The 17,026-nt window shown below is 36.2% G+C and overlaps 1 protein-coding gene across 1 annotated transcript in view; it reads right to left on the bottom strand.

The window, feature by feature from the left end:
• Nucleotides 1-17,026, bottom strand: part of LOC148941523 (ras-related and estrogen-regulated growth inhibitor-like protein) — a 387,592-nt gene that overhangs the window by 319,494 nt on the left and 51,072 nt on the right. The window lies entirely within an intron of this gene.

Here is a 17,026-nt window from a genome sequence, read left to right as displayed (position 1 = left end):
ACTGTTTGATCAATGGCAGTAACGTTTCCTGGTGCTTTGTTTTTCATAGATTCAGGTTTTTATTTTATAGTTATATTTCCTGTCAATGCCCATTTTATTTTACTGTCAATTTCACTGTCTATTATCAGATTATTTTTACATAGGTAACAGTTTCGGCACGTAGACAAGATATGGTTTACGATATTAGTAGAAGAGTAGGCCTTTCTTTTTTTGACCTTCCGTTGAATGCTAATACCCGAAAGTTGACGATTGGATGTATCAGTAGGTAATTTGTTACCTGCAACAGTAGCAAGGAGTTGTCCTCTATCATCAACGATTATTTTTATGTTGGCATTCTCTTTGAGTGCAATCATCTCTGGAGATCTCAATCTCGCATAACCACCAACATAAGAGTTGAATTTTTTCGCTATTCCAAAGAAATTTAATTCCTTAATGTCATGACAATGCATGCATACATTTCCAATAGTGCTACACTTGTACTTGTTTCATAGTTTAAATACTTCTCCTTGTCGGCATTCAATGCTACAATAACCTTGTTATGTGAACATACTTTATTAAAATGCTCCATCTTCACTTTTTTTTTTAAAGATATGACTTATGTGTTTATCGTTCCACTGCGTAAAAATTACTGATTTAATACATGCAATAAACTAGGTAGTGTCAATAACCGGATCATAGAATACCAATGGTAACGCCACATCGTATCTCTGACCAATAATAGAGTACAATTGCTAGAGCCGTTGGCATATTTTATCATTTTAAGAAATGTACAAAAAAAAAGATAAAAAATAAATAAAGTTGAATAGTTTCGAAGTTTAAAAAAAAATAGTCTTTTTTTATGTAAAAAATATTGAATTAGAACCATCAGTCCTCATCATTAAGAGTATCCAAAACTGGACTTAAGTTTCACATTTGAACTAGAGATTTATATTTTCTAAAATTTTCTTACAAGAAACTAGATTTTACGGTCAAAAACCCTTATTAGCTCAGATTTTACAGAAATAGTTTTATTTTTCGATCCAAAACTAGACTTAAGTTTCATATTTGAACCAGGGACGTGTATTTTCCATAATTTTCTTATAAAAAACTAGAGTTTATGGCCAAAAACCCTTATTAGCTCAGATTTTACAGAAATACTTTATTTTTCGATCCATAACTGGACTTGATTTTCACGTATGAGCCAATGAATTGTATTTTCCATAATTTTCTTACAAAAAACTAGAGTTTACGGTCTGAAACCCTTTTAACTCAGATTTTATAGAAATGGTTTTATTTTTCGATCCAAAAATAAACTTAAGTTTCAGATTTGAACCAGAGAATTGTATTTTCCATAATTTTCTTACAAAAAACTAGAGTTTACGGTCAAAAACCCTTTTTAGCTCAGATTTTACGGAAATAGTTTTATTTTTGGATCCAAAAATAGACTTAAGTTTCAGATTTGAACCAGAGATTTGTATTTTCCATAATTTTCTTACAAAAACTAGAGTTTACGGTCAAAAAACCCTTTTTAGTTCGGATTTTATAGAAATAGTTATATATTTCGATCCAAAAATAGACTAGATTTTCTGATTTGAACCGTAGAATTTTATTTTTTATAATTTTCTCACAAAAAACTAGTGTTTACGGTCAAAATCACGTATTATCTCAGATTTTACATAAATATTTTGTTTTTCTATCAAAAAATAGACATAATTTTCAGATTTGAGTCAGAGAAATGTATTTTCCATAATTTTCTCAAAAAAAACTAGAGTTTACGGCCATAAACCCTTATTAGCTCAGATTTTACAGAAATAGTTTATTTTTCGATCCATAACTGGACTTAATTTTCACCTATGAGCCAACGAATTGTATTTTCCATAATTTTCTTACAAAAAAACTAGAGTTTACGGTCAAAAACCCCTAATAGCTCAGATTTTACAGAAATAGTTTATTTTTCGATCCAAAAATAGACTAAAGTTTCAGATTTGCACCAGAGAATTGTATTTTCCATAATTTTCGTACAAAAAACTAGAGTTTACTGCAAAAAACCCCTATTAGCTCAGATTTTATAGAGATTGTTTATTTTTCGATCCATAACTGGACTTAATTTTCACCTATGAGCCAACTAATTGTATTTTCCATAACTTTCTTACAAAAAAAAACTAGAGTTTACGGTCAAAAACCCTTTTTTAGCTCAGATTTTATAGAAATAGTTTTATTTTTCGATCCAAAAAACGACTAAAGTTGAGCCAACGAATTGTATTTTCCATAATTTTCTTACAAAAAAAACTAGAGTTTATGGTCAAAAACCCCTATTAGCTCAGATTTTACAGAAATAGTTTATTTTTCGATCCAAAAATAGACTAAAGTTTCAGATTTGCACCAGAGAATTGTATTTTCCAAAATTTTCGTACAAAAAACTAGAGTTTATTGCAAAAAAAAACCTATTAGCTCAGATTTTATAGATATTGTTTATTTTCCGATCCATAACTGGACTTAATTTTCACCTCTGAGCCAACGAATTGTATTTTCCATAATTTTCTTACAAAAAAAAACTAGAGTTTACGGTCAAAAACCCTTTTTTAGCTCAGATTTTATAGAAATAGTTTTATTTTTCGATCCAAAAAAAACGACTAAAGTTTCAGATTTGAACCAGAATCCAACTCTTGCATTTCATGGCAGAAATTCAAAATGAACTTTGAAAACTCAAGAGAATGTAACTGTGACAAGGTAAAGCACAACAAGTCACTACTGAAATATTCCAACTTGCATTTCACGACAGAAATTCAAAATGAAATTTGAAAAATTAAGAGAATGTAACTGTGATAAGATAAAGCACAACAAAACACTACTGAAATATTCCAACTCTTGCATTTCAATGAAAGAAATTCAAAATGAACTATTAAAATCAACAGAATGTAACTGTGACAAGTTAAAGCACAACAAAACACTACTGAAATATTCCAACTCTTGCATTTCACGACAGAAATTCAAAATGAACTTCGAAAAATCATGAAAATGTAACTTTGACAAGGTAAAGCACAACAAGTCACCACTGAAATATTCCAATTCTTGCATTTCAATGAAAGAAATCCAAAATAAACTATGAAAATCAACAGAATGTAACTGTGAAAAGGTAAAGCACAACAAAACACTACTTAAATATTCAAACTCTTGCATTTTACGACAGAAATTCAAAATGAACTTCAAAAAATCAAGAGAATGTAACTGTGACAAGGTAAAGCACAACATGTCACTACTGAAATATTCGAACTCTTGCATTTCAACTAAAGAAATCCAAAATGAACTTTGAAAAATCATGAAAATGTAGCTGTGACAAGGTAAACCACGGCAAGACACAACTGAAATATTCCAATTCTTGCACTTTGTGAATGAAATTCAAAATGAACTTTGAAAAATTAAGAGAATGTAACTGTGACAAGGTAAAGCACTACAAAACACTACTGAAATATTCCAACTCTTGCATTTCAATGAAAGAAATTCAAAATGAACTATGAAAATCAACAGAATGTAACTGTGACAAGGTAAAGCACAACAAAACACTACTGAAATATTCCAACTCTTGCATTTAACGAGAGAAATTCAAAATGAACTTAGAAAAATCAAGAGAATGTAACTGTGACAAGGTAAAGTACAACAACACACTACTTAAATATTCCAACTCTTGCATTTAACTTAAGAAATTAAAAATTAACTTATAAAAATAAAGAAAATGTAACTGTGACTAGGTAAAGCACAACAAGACACTACTGAAATATTCCAACTCTTGCATTTCACGACAGAAATTCAAAATGAACTTTGAAAAGTCATGAGAATGTAGCTGTGACAAGGTAAACCACGACAAGAGACTACTGAAATATTCCAATTCTTCCATTTCACTACATAAATTAAAAATGAACTTTTAAATATTAATATAATGTAACTGTTACAAGGTAAAGCACAACACAACACTAGTGGAATATTCCAACTCTTGCATATCAATTAAATAAATTCAAAATGAACTATGAAAATCAAGAGAATGTAACTGTGACAAGGTAAACCAATACAAAACACTACTGAAATATTCCAATTCTTGCATTTCTCGACAGAAATTCAAAATGAACTTTAAAAAATCAAGAGAATGTAACTATGACAAGGTAAAGCAGAACAAGTCACTACTGAAATATTCCAACTCTTGCATTTCACGAAAGAAATCCAAAATGAACTTTAAAAAATCATGAGAATGTAGCTGTGACAAGGTAAACCACGACAAGACACTACTGAAATATTCCAATTCTTGCACTTCGCGAAAGAAATAAAAACAGAATGTAACTGTGACAAGGTAAAGCACAACAACACACTACTTAAATATTCCAACTCTTTCATTTTACGAGAGAAATTCAAAATGAACTTCGAAAAATCAAGAGAATTTAACTGTGACAAGGTAAAGCACAACAAGTAACTACTGAAATATTCCAACTCTTGCATTTTACGACAGAAATTCAAAATGAACTTCGAAAAATAAATAGAATGTAACTGTGACAAGGTAAAGCACAACAAGTCACTACTGAAATATTCCAACTCTTGCATTTAACGAAAGAAATTCAAAGATAACTTAGAAAAATAAAGAGAATGTAGCTGTGACAAGGTAAAGCACAACAAGTCACTACTGAAATATTCCAACTCTTGCACTTCAACAAAAGAAATTCAAAATGAACTTTGAAAAATTAAGAGAATGCAACTATGACAAGGTAAAGCACAACAAAACACTACTGAAATATTCCAACTCTTGCACTTCAATGAAGGAAATTCAAAATGAACTTTCTGAGTATTTTTGGTTTTCCCTTCCAAAATTGTCCCCCCCCACCCCTGTCCTCAGAAATGGGTGAACGACGGGCATATGAGCCTTCCCCGTGAATCAGATCCCGTTTATTTTAGATTCTGAGTATTTTTGGTTTTCCCTCCAAAATTGACTCCCCCTCTCCCCTGCCCTCCGAAAGGGAGGACGGAGGGGCCTCTGAGCCTTTTCCTTGAGGCAGATCCCGTTTATTTTCGATTCTGAGTATTTTTGGTTTTCCCTCCAAAATTGACTCCCCCTCCCCCCTGCCCTCAGAAATGGAGGAAGGAGGGGCCTATGAGCCGTCCCCGTGGGGCAGATCCCCTTTATGTTCGATTGTGTGCATTTTTGGTTTCCCCTCCAAAATTGTCCCCCCCTCTCCCCTGCCCCCAGAACTGGTGGAAGAAAGGGCCTCTGATCCTTGCCCTTGAGGCAGATCCCGTTTATTTTCGATTCTGAGTATTTTTGGTTTTCCCTCCAAAATTGACTCCCCCTCCCACCTGCCCTCAGAAATGGAGGAAGGAGGGGCCTCTCAGCCTTGCCCTTGAGGCAGATCCCCTTTATTTTCGGTTCTGAGCATTTTTGATTTTCCCTCCAAAATTTACCCCCCCTCCCCTGCCCTCAGAAATTTGGGAACGAAGGGCCTTTGAACCTTGCCCTTGAGGCATATCCCATTTTTTTTAGATTCTTAGAATTTTTGGTTTTCCCTCAAAAATTTACCCTCCCCCCCCTCCCCTGCCCTCACATAATGGGGCACGTGGAGTCTCTGTGCCTTCCCCTTGAGGGAGATCCCGTTTATTTTTGATTCTGAGTATTTTTGGTTTTCCTACCAAAATTGAACCTACCCCCCCCCCCTCTTCTGCCCTCAGAAATGGGGGAACGAAGGGCCTCTGAGCCATCCCCTTGAGGCAGATCCCGTTTATTTTAGATTCTGAGTATTTTTTATTTTCCCTCCAAAATTGACACATCGGAGAGGTAAAGCTAGGTCAACTCACAATGTCATTCTATCGTCGTTAGTCATTTTCATAGACTGATGTTGTTTCAAATTTATAACAAATTACCTGAGTTAACAACCCCTTCGGGGTTACCTTAAATGTTAATCAGTTTAATCCTTTTTTTCCACCTTCATACAATCACTAATTAGAATCATTCACACTCCTATTATTAAAAACATTAATTAATATCGTTCATAGTGTCCAATTTGCGAATTCCTTATCCCTTTTTGCAAAAATGTCAAATACTCACTCTCTTTGAAAAACTAAACCAGACTATACCCACCAAACCAGACTATACCCAACAAACCAGATTATACCCACCAAACCAGCCTTGGTATAGCAGGAAGGAACGTAAAGGCCCCAAATCCATAGGTACATGCTCTGGAAAGGTGCCATGGAACGTAAAGGCCCTGAAACCTATAGTTGACCCAGAAACTTGTCTGCTTGGCCCAGAAACATGTCTGGTTGGCCCGGAAACTTGTCTGGTAGGTTTTGTATAGTTCCTTGTGCAATTGAAACTGTAGTGTATATTCTTGTGCAATTCCTTGTGCAATTGAGACTGTAGTGTATATTCTTGTGCTCGTCAATGTGCTCGTCAAATCAGCACCTAGGATACTACTAAAGGGCAGAGGAAACCTCAGCACAGAATGGTATGGTGAAGGTCCACTTGGCAACTGCTATTGAGTTCAGTGTGATTCCTTTTATTCCTCTCTTTTGTTTTAATTCAAGGTTGAGTGTGGATTCCAGTGCATTATCTGGGGAAACACAATTCATCTTGCAATTTTTCCGCTTCACGTAAAATAGTCCTTTGACAAAGATATTATTCAAGCTAGGTGGCAAGGTTTTCATGTTACTCAAATACTGGAGTAGGCATGCAGTGTACTTATAATGCCCTGCAGCTGTCAAATACAGCAACATGAGGGTTACACCCATAATATTACCTTCCCAGTCTCCCCCACACTCTGCCATCAGGAACTGGAGAAGGATCAGCACAAGATTCATATACTCCATCCACAACTTCGTTGTAAGGTTTTATCACGCGACTTGTTGAACTGGTTCATCAAAGGTTTCATACATTCCAATTGTTTGTCTAGGCTGTCAAAGGAGCCTCCGCAATTCATGAACGCAGACATTAAATCTGACAGCTCATCAAAATTAGTTGCTTCTTTGTCTCAATCAATGTAATACTTTTCAAGAGCATTCCAATATACTCTATACAAGGCCTCTACTACGATAATGTGACCCTCGATACACCTGTAATAGGGTTTTCCAGTCACAGCTTTTTTAGCAGTTCCAGAGAGTAAGATGCCAGCCTGACTAAAGATTTCTTCAAGCCCCGAGCCGTTTAAGAGAAGATAAGATAACGTGTATTTCATGCCAAAATGTGGCCATGTACGCAAATAACATACAAGATTAATAAATTATAGCACTCGACACAATAATAACGAAAAATAAAAATAAAATAAAAACTACTCTCTTCTTTTTGCAAAAAAAACTCATCAAGATATCTTCCCACTAGACAAATAAAATTTGACGATATACTTTTCAAGGCATCAGGAAGCACCACTCCATCATTCCCAAATAAATTTTATCTTACCCCTAAAAGACCTCGACAACGAATAGGACAATACTCCAAATTTTCCTCCTCTTCTTGGCAAAGAGGGCAAGCAAACCTGCCGTCCGGGACACTTTTCCTCCTCTTAAAAACTTTCAATCTCGAACGAATCGGAAGGCAATTAGATCGTAGCTGCATCCAATATGTAAGGTATCTAGACGGTAAATTTAACTTAAAGTAAAATTCGTGACCATACATTATCTTAGCCTCTTTATAATACCTTAAAGTTTCCGAATTCTTAATCTCATCACCCCATTTCTGTATCATCTGGTCCTCCAGAACCAGCTTGATTTCCTTGTCCAACTGTGATTCCCTTTATTCCTCTCTTTTGTTTTAATTCAAGGTTGAGTGTGGATTCCAGTGCATTATCTGGGGAAACACAATTCATCTTGCAATTTTTCCGCTTCACGTAAAATAGTCCTTTGACAAAGATATTATTCAAGCTAGGTGGCAAGGTTTTCATGTCACTCAAATACTGGATTAAGCATGCAGTGTACTTATAATGCCCTGCGCTGTCAAATACGGCAACATGAGGGTTACACCCATAATATGACCTTCCCAGTCTCTCCCACGCTCTGCCACCAGGAACTGGAGAAGAATCAGCACAAGATTCATATACTCCATCCAAAACTTCATTGTAAGGTTTTATCACGCGACTTGTTGAACTGGTTCATCAAAGGTTTCATACATTCCAATTGTTTGTCTAGGCTGTCAAAGGAGCCTCCGCAATTCATGAACGCAGACATTAAATCTGACAGCTCATCAAAATTAGTTGCTTCTTTGTCTCAATCAATGTAATACTTTTCAAGAGCATTCCAATATACTCTATACAAGGCCTCTACTACGATAATGTGACCCTCGATACACCTGTATCGGTCCTCCAGACCGATACAGGTCTGGAGTAATTGTTGACTAGTTGTTCCAAGGCCATCATTCCATGCGAAAGAAAAACCTGTCTTATCCAGTACCTCTTTAACTTTAAAAGGCCAAGATCTTTTCCTATGTAGCTGAAGTAACTCATCATATGCAGCCATCAGTAGCCTTTCACTGGGTAACTGTACAACCCTTAGCCAAAATTTTATAATTTGGACTGTCCTATAACTTTTAAGAGACCACAGTCCAAGGTCTCCTTTAAGAGACTGGGTATGGGTCATTCTATGCAACCCATACAATCTCTTAAAATAACCTAGCTGAACGCTTTCTAACTGGGTAGCGTTCTCATGTCCCCATATCTCTGCCCCGTAATGGAGAATCGGCATAATCTTAGATAAAAAACCCTTTTATGCAAAGACAAATTCTTTATTCCACTAATTTTATTCCTGAAAAGTGAAAATGTTGCACTTCTTTAATTTGATAAATCCATCCACCATTACTTTGGAAAATATAACCAAGATACTTTGTTTTTTCAACTACTTCTATTTGTTGTCCTCCAAATACAAATATATTATCTATTTTTTCTTTCCTTTTACTGAAAACAACCACTTTAGTTTTCATAACGTTAAGCTGTAACTTTTTCATTTTTAAATATTCCTCAATTAAATCAAGTAATATCTGAAGCTCCCTTGCCGACTTCGCCACCATTGCAGTGTAAATAATAACACCGAAAAATTAATTTTTCCAAGACAGCTTTGGAGCCCATTTTTTTCCAGAAACTCCACCATATCATTCAAAAACAAACCGAACGATCTCGGGGACATGGTGCTGCCCTGCTTCACTCCTTATGTAAGGTCAAATAGCCTGGGAAATCCCGAACCTGCAACCCTGACCATAGGCTTAGTCCCGGAATACATACCAACAAATAAACGAATAAAACTTAAATGTAGACCTACATCTCTTAAACACTTTTCAAGGAGAGCTTTATCTACATTTTCGAATGTCTTTCTTAAGTCTAGAAACGCAACATACAGCTTATTTCCACCTGATTTATACTTCTCTATCAGTGCACTTAACACAAATGCTCTATCAGACGTACTATATCTTTTCCTGAAACCCCCCTGCTCCTCTTTAATTACCCAATAACCCTCCAACCATTCATTCAACCGATTGTCCAAAATCTTTTCTAAAATTTTACTAAGTGCAGGCGCTAATGCTATCAACCTATAGCTATCATGATCACTAGAACTACCTTCTTAAATAGAGGTACCATAATCGATACTTTCCATATGGACGGCCATATACCACTATTTATAATTCTATTAAAAATATCCACTAAAACTAGCAAATAAAAACAAGAAACCTCTTCATCTAAACTGCTGGTATACCATCTATTCCTGGCCCTGGCCCTCCCTTCATCTTCTTAACTACTTTCCTAACTTCTTCTGAGGTTACCTCCTTCACAAACTCATAATCTTTTTCTTTCATCGGAAACTGCGGAGCAACACTTGATTCTTCACTATCAAGGCCACTAGAATCTTCATGTATACTCTCAAGAAAACTAGGCCAATTATCAGCTTCAGAGATTTGTAATTGGCCTTTTCCTTGTCTATTCTCCTGCCTTACTCCTGACCAAAATTATTTTGTATCCCCTACCATATAAGCCTTCTTTATCTCTTTCTGTTCCACTCTAATTTTCTCCCGTTTATCCTCCGTTTTAGCCTATTATATTCCCTTCTCCTTTCCTTAAACCGTAAAAACAAACTCTGCCATCCTTCCTCTACTGAGCAAGCATTCATCAAATCTAATAACTCCTCCAACTCCTTTTTAAAAGAACTACATTCATCATCAAAAAAACTATCTTTCCTTTTCATATTTGGTTTCTCTGACACACGAGCACACTCATAAATAACAAAACCCAAATCTTCCCAAATTTCATCTATATCTCTTGTTTCTTCGTGCAGACTCTCAACTTTCTCAATTATTTCAGGCCTCAAAAACTCCTCTTTCATCAACTCCAGCTCCTCATTACTCCATTCACTCTTTAAAAACTTCCCTGAAAAACAAAGATCCTTTTTAACCCTACTAGTAGGACTATCACCTTTTTTATTCCTTGGAACTCCTCTTCCAAGGCAAAGTTTAATCTCAACTGATAAGTGGTCAGAGCCTATGACCCTAAGACCCTCAATATCAACTGTCAGGGCCACGAGCTCAATACCAACCAAAACATAATCAATTACACTAGGGTTTGTCCCCGACAGACAATTAAACTCACCCTCCTCCTTATCCTTCCCAAATCTTCCATTTCCAATCACTAATGCACTATCTGAACACAGTTCCGGAAGCATTTTACCCCAACAATTAACCCTTCTTTCAATATCTTTGCTCCTTCTAGATGTCTTACAAATATCAGGTATCAGGTCCGGTGTATCAACAAATGATACTCGATTAATCTCCTTACATATTCCCTTATAAGCATTAAAGTTCCCCACTACCAAAAAATAATCCTTATCAAAACGTGATTACAGTTGCCTAAGCTCCTCCTCTATAAATCCCATGTCACTTCTACTACATACGAACTATTCTGGGGGGCAATATACAGGCACCTAAAATCAAACTTTTACCACTAGCAAGATGAATCCAAACCCATATAATATTCACCGATACACTAGAAAATCGAGAATGTTTGCGGAAACGACCTTGCTTAATTAACAAAAAAATACCTCCATAATATCTCATATTCTTTTCTGGTTTATGCGTAACATTTTCTACCCAGTATCCTTCAAAATAAGGCACTGCATCGTCACTATGCCACGACTCCACAAGAGCAATAATATCAACACCACTTAGGTCCTTCAGTACTTGTTCAACCTTATTTCTCATACCCTGGACATTCCATGTGATTAATCGCATATGGCGAAAATGACCACATTGTCCCTATTTACTTAGAACAAGCTGGTCATGTGTCGGCAGGACAAAGGGCGTTTCTGGCTCATCAGGTAAGTATGAAAGTCTATAATAATCTTTTGATGACGCAGCTCTGGTGCTCCTCGACTGACCTATGTAGTTAGCTCCGTTTATGAGGTACCCAATCACACCAAGGAAGTTCATACACAGATACAATCCACCCATTCTTGGAATAACATCACTGAATGCTTCAGGCTGTTTCTTTTTTAATGCGATAATGATAACGTAGATAGTTTGGTCACACGTTATTACAGTATGAGGTAACTTCAGTGCGCAAGCTATACGATGCATAGTGTATATTGCCTCTTCAGCAACTGCTGGATTAGATGGAGGACTTGGTATGACTGGTAGGTATCCGATACGAGTAATAGGTATCACTTCACTCTCTATCTGGCTTGCATAAAATAACTTGAAACTGGGCAATTCTGCGCTGGAGTCGACAACAGTGGCATCGATAAGATTGGTTGGAATATACCTACAGAGCGCCCAGGCCACAAATATGGGCTGAATTGGAACGTCGCTGAAGTCACTAATATCTCTGAGAGTGAGTTTTAAGTCGCCAAGGACTGTTTTCTTTTTCAGAAATGTTTTGCCAAATTTACCAAACAACAAAGATAATGTCTTAAGTGATCTGTCTCTGTTATGATCACATCTCACTAGGTTTTTGGGTTAGGATTTGTAGGGAGACTGTCAGTGTCCCATTCTTATCAGCAGATAAACTGAAAATCAGTCAGCATTGTAAATACAATTTGAATTAGCACACACAAAAAAAAAGAAAAAAAAAGTTGTTATCTGGTTGAAAAGTAAAGTTCATATTCGGATTTGGTGTTTAATTCTAGCATAAAAGATGTGTCACATTATCATTTGGGAAAAATGTGTTTTTGCATATATTTTTTGGCCTAATTTTTTTTTAAAAATTCTACACGGCTCTACAGAACAGTTTAAGCTTTGAACTTTACGGCAATGTGAAGCTAAATACAAAAGGTAAATTCTGGAGAGGAATGAAAAACACAAAAATTATAGAAAGGTCCGAGATACGTGGTTTAGTTGAAAATGAACCTTTGAATTTTGAGATTTTCGGGGGAAATTAATAAATATTAGTCTATAGCTCTTGGGCTATACAAGATATCGGAAAAAATTTAACATATTCTATGAGAAGACCATATTAGGACCAAAATGTGATGTCGCGCAACTAAATCGGAGTGGAACAACCTTCGAAAAAAAAATAAATAGGCTGTACACGTTTTAATGGCCTAAAAAGGGTGTTTTTTTGCTTTTACAAGGTCAAGCCGTGATATCCAACTTTGCCATCACCCATATTCGGATTCAGCGTGGTTGATATAGTCGGAAAATATTGTCAAACTGACTGTGTCTTTCTGACCACCTCAAATCAGAAATAAACGAGATAAGCTTTAGTGGCCCTCGGACTACTAGTTGACCTGAAATAGAAAACTTGATACCATTCGCAAAAAAAATCTGTTTACTTTCTTTGATAGCTTGGATTCCCTTACGCTATTTTGATTTGGTTAAATTTTAAGAACAGAAGTAGCCCCGAGAGTTTGAACATAATACCCTCAGTCGTTCTTGGGATACTGCTGAGATGCCTTATTGGGAATTAGCATTAACACATTGCATTTTGATTTAGTCTTAAGGCGACATTTAGTGTTTAAACATAATGGAAAATAGGAGGGTGGGCGTGGAAGGGGGACTAGTTGCCCTCCAATTACTTTCGACTATTAAAAAGGGCATTGGCCCTTTCAATTTTCAATCGAATGAGCCCTTTTCGAAGCAGGGGCGGAACTAGGATTTTATTTAGGCGGGCGCAAAATAGGTTGATCCAATAAACTTGCGTTAGGAGCAAGTTTCATTGACGCAAACTTGCGCTAATTAATTAGATTACACTGATTTAGACTAAGTTAGGGGGGCGCCCCCACCCCGTTTGGATCCGCCTCTGTTTCAAAGTTCTTAAGATAAATTCTTCGATACGAAGTGCCCTGGTCTAAACAAAAATAAAGAAAAAAATAGTAGTACATTGTACCCACATCGATCTTCACTATAAAAATGTCACGCCTTCCAATCAGTTTCAACTATTAAAAAGGACACTATTCGACTATTTAAAATTTCCAATCGAAAGAGCCCTTTTTGAGTTTCTACGACAACGCTTTCTATAAACACCTTAAATACCCCCTGGGTATAAATGAAAACCCTTACCCTGAGGGCTGTGAGGTGGTTGTCATCCTAAAAGACATAATTTCCGGACCTTTTCAACTACGTTAAACCAAATGGCTATCTCAAAATTTTGATTGGATGTGTTTAGGGAAATGGTGGGCGTGAGAGGGGGCCTACTTGCATTTCCAATCGAATGATTTGTTTTTGAAGTTTATACGACAACGATTTCTATAAAAAAAACCTTATTTGCCCCCAGGGCATAACTTACAACCCCTGCCCTGCGAGCTTTGGGGGGAGTGTTATCCTCAAAGACATAATTTCCAGACTTTTTAACTACGTCGAACAGAATGGTTGTCTCAAAATTTTGATTGGATGAGTTTGGGGAAATGGTGGGTGTGAGAGGGGTGTTAGTTAACCTCCAACCATTTTCGACTATTAAAAAAGGCACAAGCCCACAAGCTCTAATTACCAATCGAATGAGCTCTTTTTTAAGTTTCTACAACATCACTATCAATAAAAACCTTATATACCCCCAGGGCATAACTGACAACACTTGCCCAGGGCTCTGGGGGGTTATCATCCTCAAAGGCCTAATTTCTAAAACTTTTAACTACGTAGAGCAAAATGGCTATCTAAAAATTTTGATTGGATGTGTTTGGGGAAAAGGTGGGCGTGAGAGAAGGGTTAGTTACCCTAAGATGGATTAGTAAGTCAAATGACTTTCGAGTATTAAAAAGGGCACTAGCCCTTTGAATTTTCAATCGAATGAGCCCATTTTCAAGTTTCTACGACAAAGCTTTTCACAGGGCATAATTTACACCCCTTACCCTGAGGGCTGTGGGGGGAGTGTAGATATAATTTCCGGACCTTTCAACTACTTTGACCAAAATGGCTATCTCAAAATTTTGATTGGATGTGTTTGGATAAAGGGTGGGTGTGGAAGGGGTGTTAGTTGCCCTCCAATCACTTTCAACTATTAAAAAAGGCACTAGCCATTTCAATTTCCAGTCCAATGAGCCCTTTTTGAAGTTTCTAAGACAACACTTTCTATAAAAAACCTTATATTCCTCCAGGGCATAATTTATAACCGTTACCTTGAGGGCTGTGGGGGGGGTTGTCATCCTCAAAGACCTAATTTTCAGAAATTTCGACTAGGTTGAACAATATGGCTATCTCAAAATTTTGATTGTATGTGTGTGGGGAAAAGGTGGGCGTGAGAGAGGGGTTAGTTGCCCTCCAATTAATTTCGACTATTGAAAAGGACACTAGCCCTTTGAATTTCCAATCGAACAAGCCTTTTTGGAATTTTCTACGACAACACTTTCTATAAAAACCTTGTATATCCATGTGGAGGGAAATTTCCGGAATAAACTTTCAAAGGAAAATCATCAAAAGGAAAATTTACTCTTTTTTTTATTGACTTACTTTCTCTTTGCCAATTTAATTTCACATGTGGAGATATAAAGGGAAAATTGCCCAGGGAAAATTGCCCAGGGAAAATTTTCAAAGGAGTTGAAACTTTCTGTAGGACTTTTGAAGGGTGGGATATTTTTTACTGGAGAGATTCTCTATATGGGAATTTTGCACGGGAGAAACTTCCCAATGAGACATTGAGAGGAGAGAATTCCAGGAAACATTTTCCACGGAAGGAGGATTTCAGGTATGATTTGAAAAACAATTAAATAAAAAAAAACAGTTTTTGTCAACTAAAATTAAGGAGCAACATCCAAATTAAAACGAACGGAAATTGTCTCGTGTATGAGAAGTGGGCCCCTTTCCTCAATACCTCGTTTTTTACGCTAATTTTAACTTCCCCCTCCCAATTATTTAAGAACAACACCTGAAAAAAGAGGCCTTTGATTAGATTAAGAATATTTTTAAATACAAAAAGAACTTTTGGTGTAAAGAGCGAGGTATTGAGGAGAGGTTATCCCCCTCATACACGGAACAGTTTCTGTTCTTTTGAGTTTTAATGTAGCTCCGTACTTTCAATGGAAAGAAAAGAAAATCATTTAATCGCTGAAAGGCAGAATCAACTCTCAGGGGAAACTATAAATATGCGGCTAGTCTTCAATAGCCGAATATTTTTATTTATCCTGAGTCTGAGTAGTTCCAAATCAGGATTTGTGTAATATTCATTCATATAGTGGAAGTTTTTTCTGTTTTTTATTCAAAATTTGGAAAATATTGCGCAAAATGCTCTTTAATTACAATTTTTGCTATTGAATTTTGGCAAAGCCTAAAGTCAATGTGAGCAAAAAAAATGATCAGAAATGTCGAAATCGATATATCGATTATCGGATATCGAAAGTAAAAATATTGATAAATCGTTTATTCGAATTATCGCCCAACACTACATGCTGTCCTATTTCAATCGTCTTTGTTCGATCAATCGTTCTTTAAGCACTGGGGCAAAAAGTCACCCTTTAGCGCAAGGAGTGAAGGGATAGCAGTGGCAGCCCCACCCTTTTAACGTTGGGTGCAGCAGGGTGGCAGCCCCACCCTGCTGCATTGCTGTATTGAATTATTCAAAACCTATGCTTGATTTTCTGATTCCAACAGCAGGTTGGTTCAGCAACAGACTTGAGAATATTACTATTGATTTATAATATTATTTGAAAAGAAAATAAAGATTGCTGTTTATTAAGAATTTTATGTTCTATATTTCTGTTTTATAACTGAAGAAAGTTATAGATGAATTAAACTATTACGAGCCTCTTTTTTACTTCACTAAACTTAAAGAAAATTTTTTTTCCGAAAGAGAAGCTTTTCAAAGAAAAGTAAAAGAATCATATCAAAAGCTAAGCCGATCAGAAATAAATTCCCATAATAATTCAAACTTCAAACGACCAGAAAACAGTAAATACGCCCTTTTCACATCCTGGATACTCCATGTATCTTTTGATTTAGTTCAACACACCTTCAGCATTTTTAAAAGTTTCAACTTAGCCGCTCCCGGAACATTGGGGTTGCACCCTTACAACCAGGATTCACGTAGGGTCTTTCGATTGCTTTCAACATTCCCTGATATCTTCAGCCTAATAATTTAAGCCGTTACTAGTACTATACAGATATGCCATTTTGATAATCAGGATCCACGTGGTGTTATTTGATTTTGGCCAAAATTTACCTCAGTATTGCCTGGAAGTTTCAACTTAAAACCCTTAGCCATTTCCAATATTATTGTAGATACACCCTTTTGAAAATCTGTTGCACATACTGATTTAGTTCAGTATCCCCCTCAATATCCTCTGAAATTTTCAACATAAAAACTTTTCTGATTCTGAAATACTATACAAGTTTTCTTGTCATTTCTAAAACATATTTTTAGACAATTGTCAGTTTAGATACTTACATTCCTTTCCCCACTGCCTGTTGGATCATTTTAAAAATCACTAGAACTTCCAATTTCAAATCAAATGAATCCTTCCAAAATTTCGAGGACCACTCCTTCCGTGTAAAGTGGCTCTGGGAAAGATAATATTAACAGATAGTACATTGAAGGCTTATAGCTCTTTACTACAGGAAATGCTTTTTACTACATAGCTCTTTACTACAGGAAATGCTAGATCGTTGCTCCTGATAGTCCAG

This window comes from Artemia sp. Qi Xiang Cuo, chromosome 18 (assembly GCF_049724085.1).
Source record: "Artemia sp. Qi Xiang Cuo chromosome 18, ASM4972408v1, whole genome shotgun sequence".
Classification (NCBI taxonomy): Eukaryota; Metazoa; Arthropoda; class Branchiopoda; order Anostraca; family Artemiidae; genus Artemia; species Artemia sp. Qi Xiang Cuo.
Note: the sequence above shows the minus strand (reverse complement) of the source record. Positions and strands in the feature narration are given on the sequence as shown.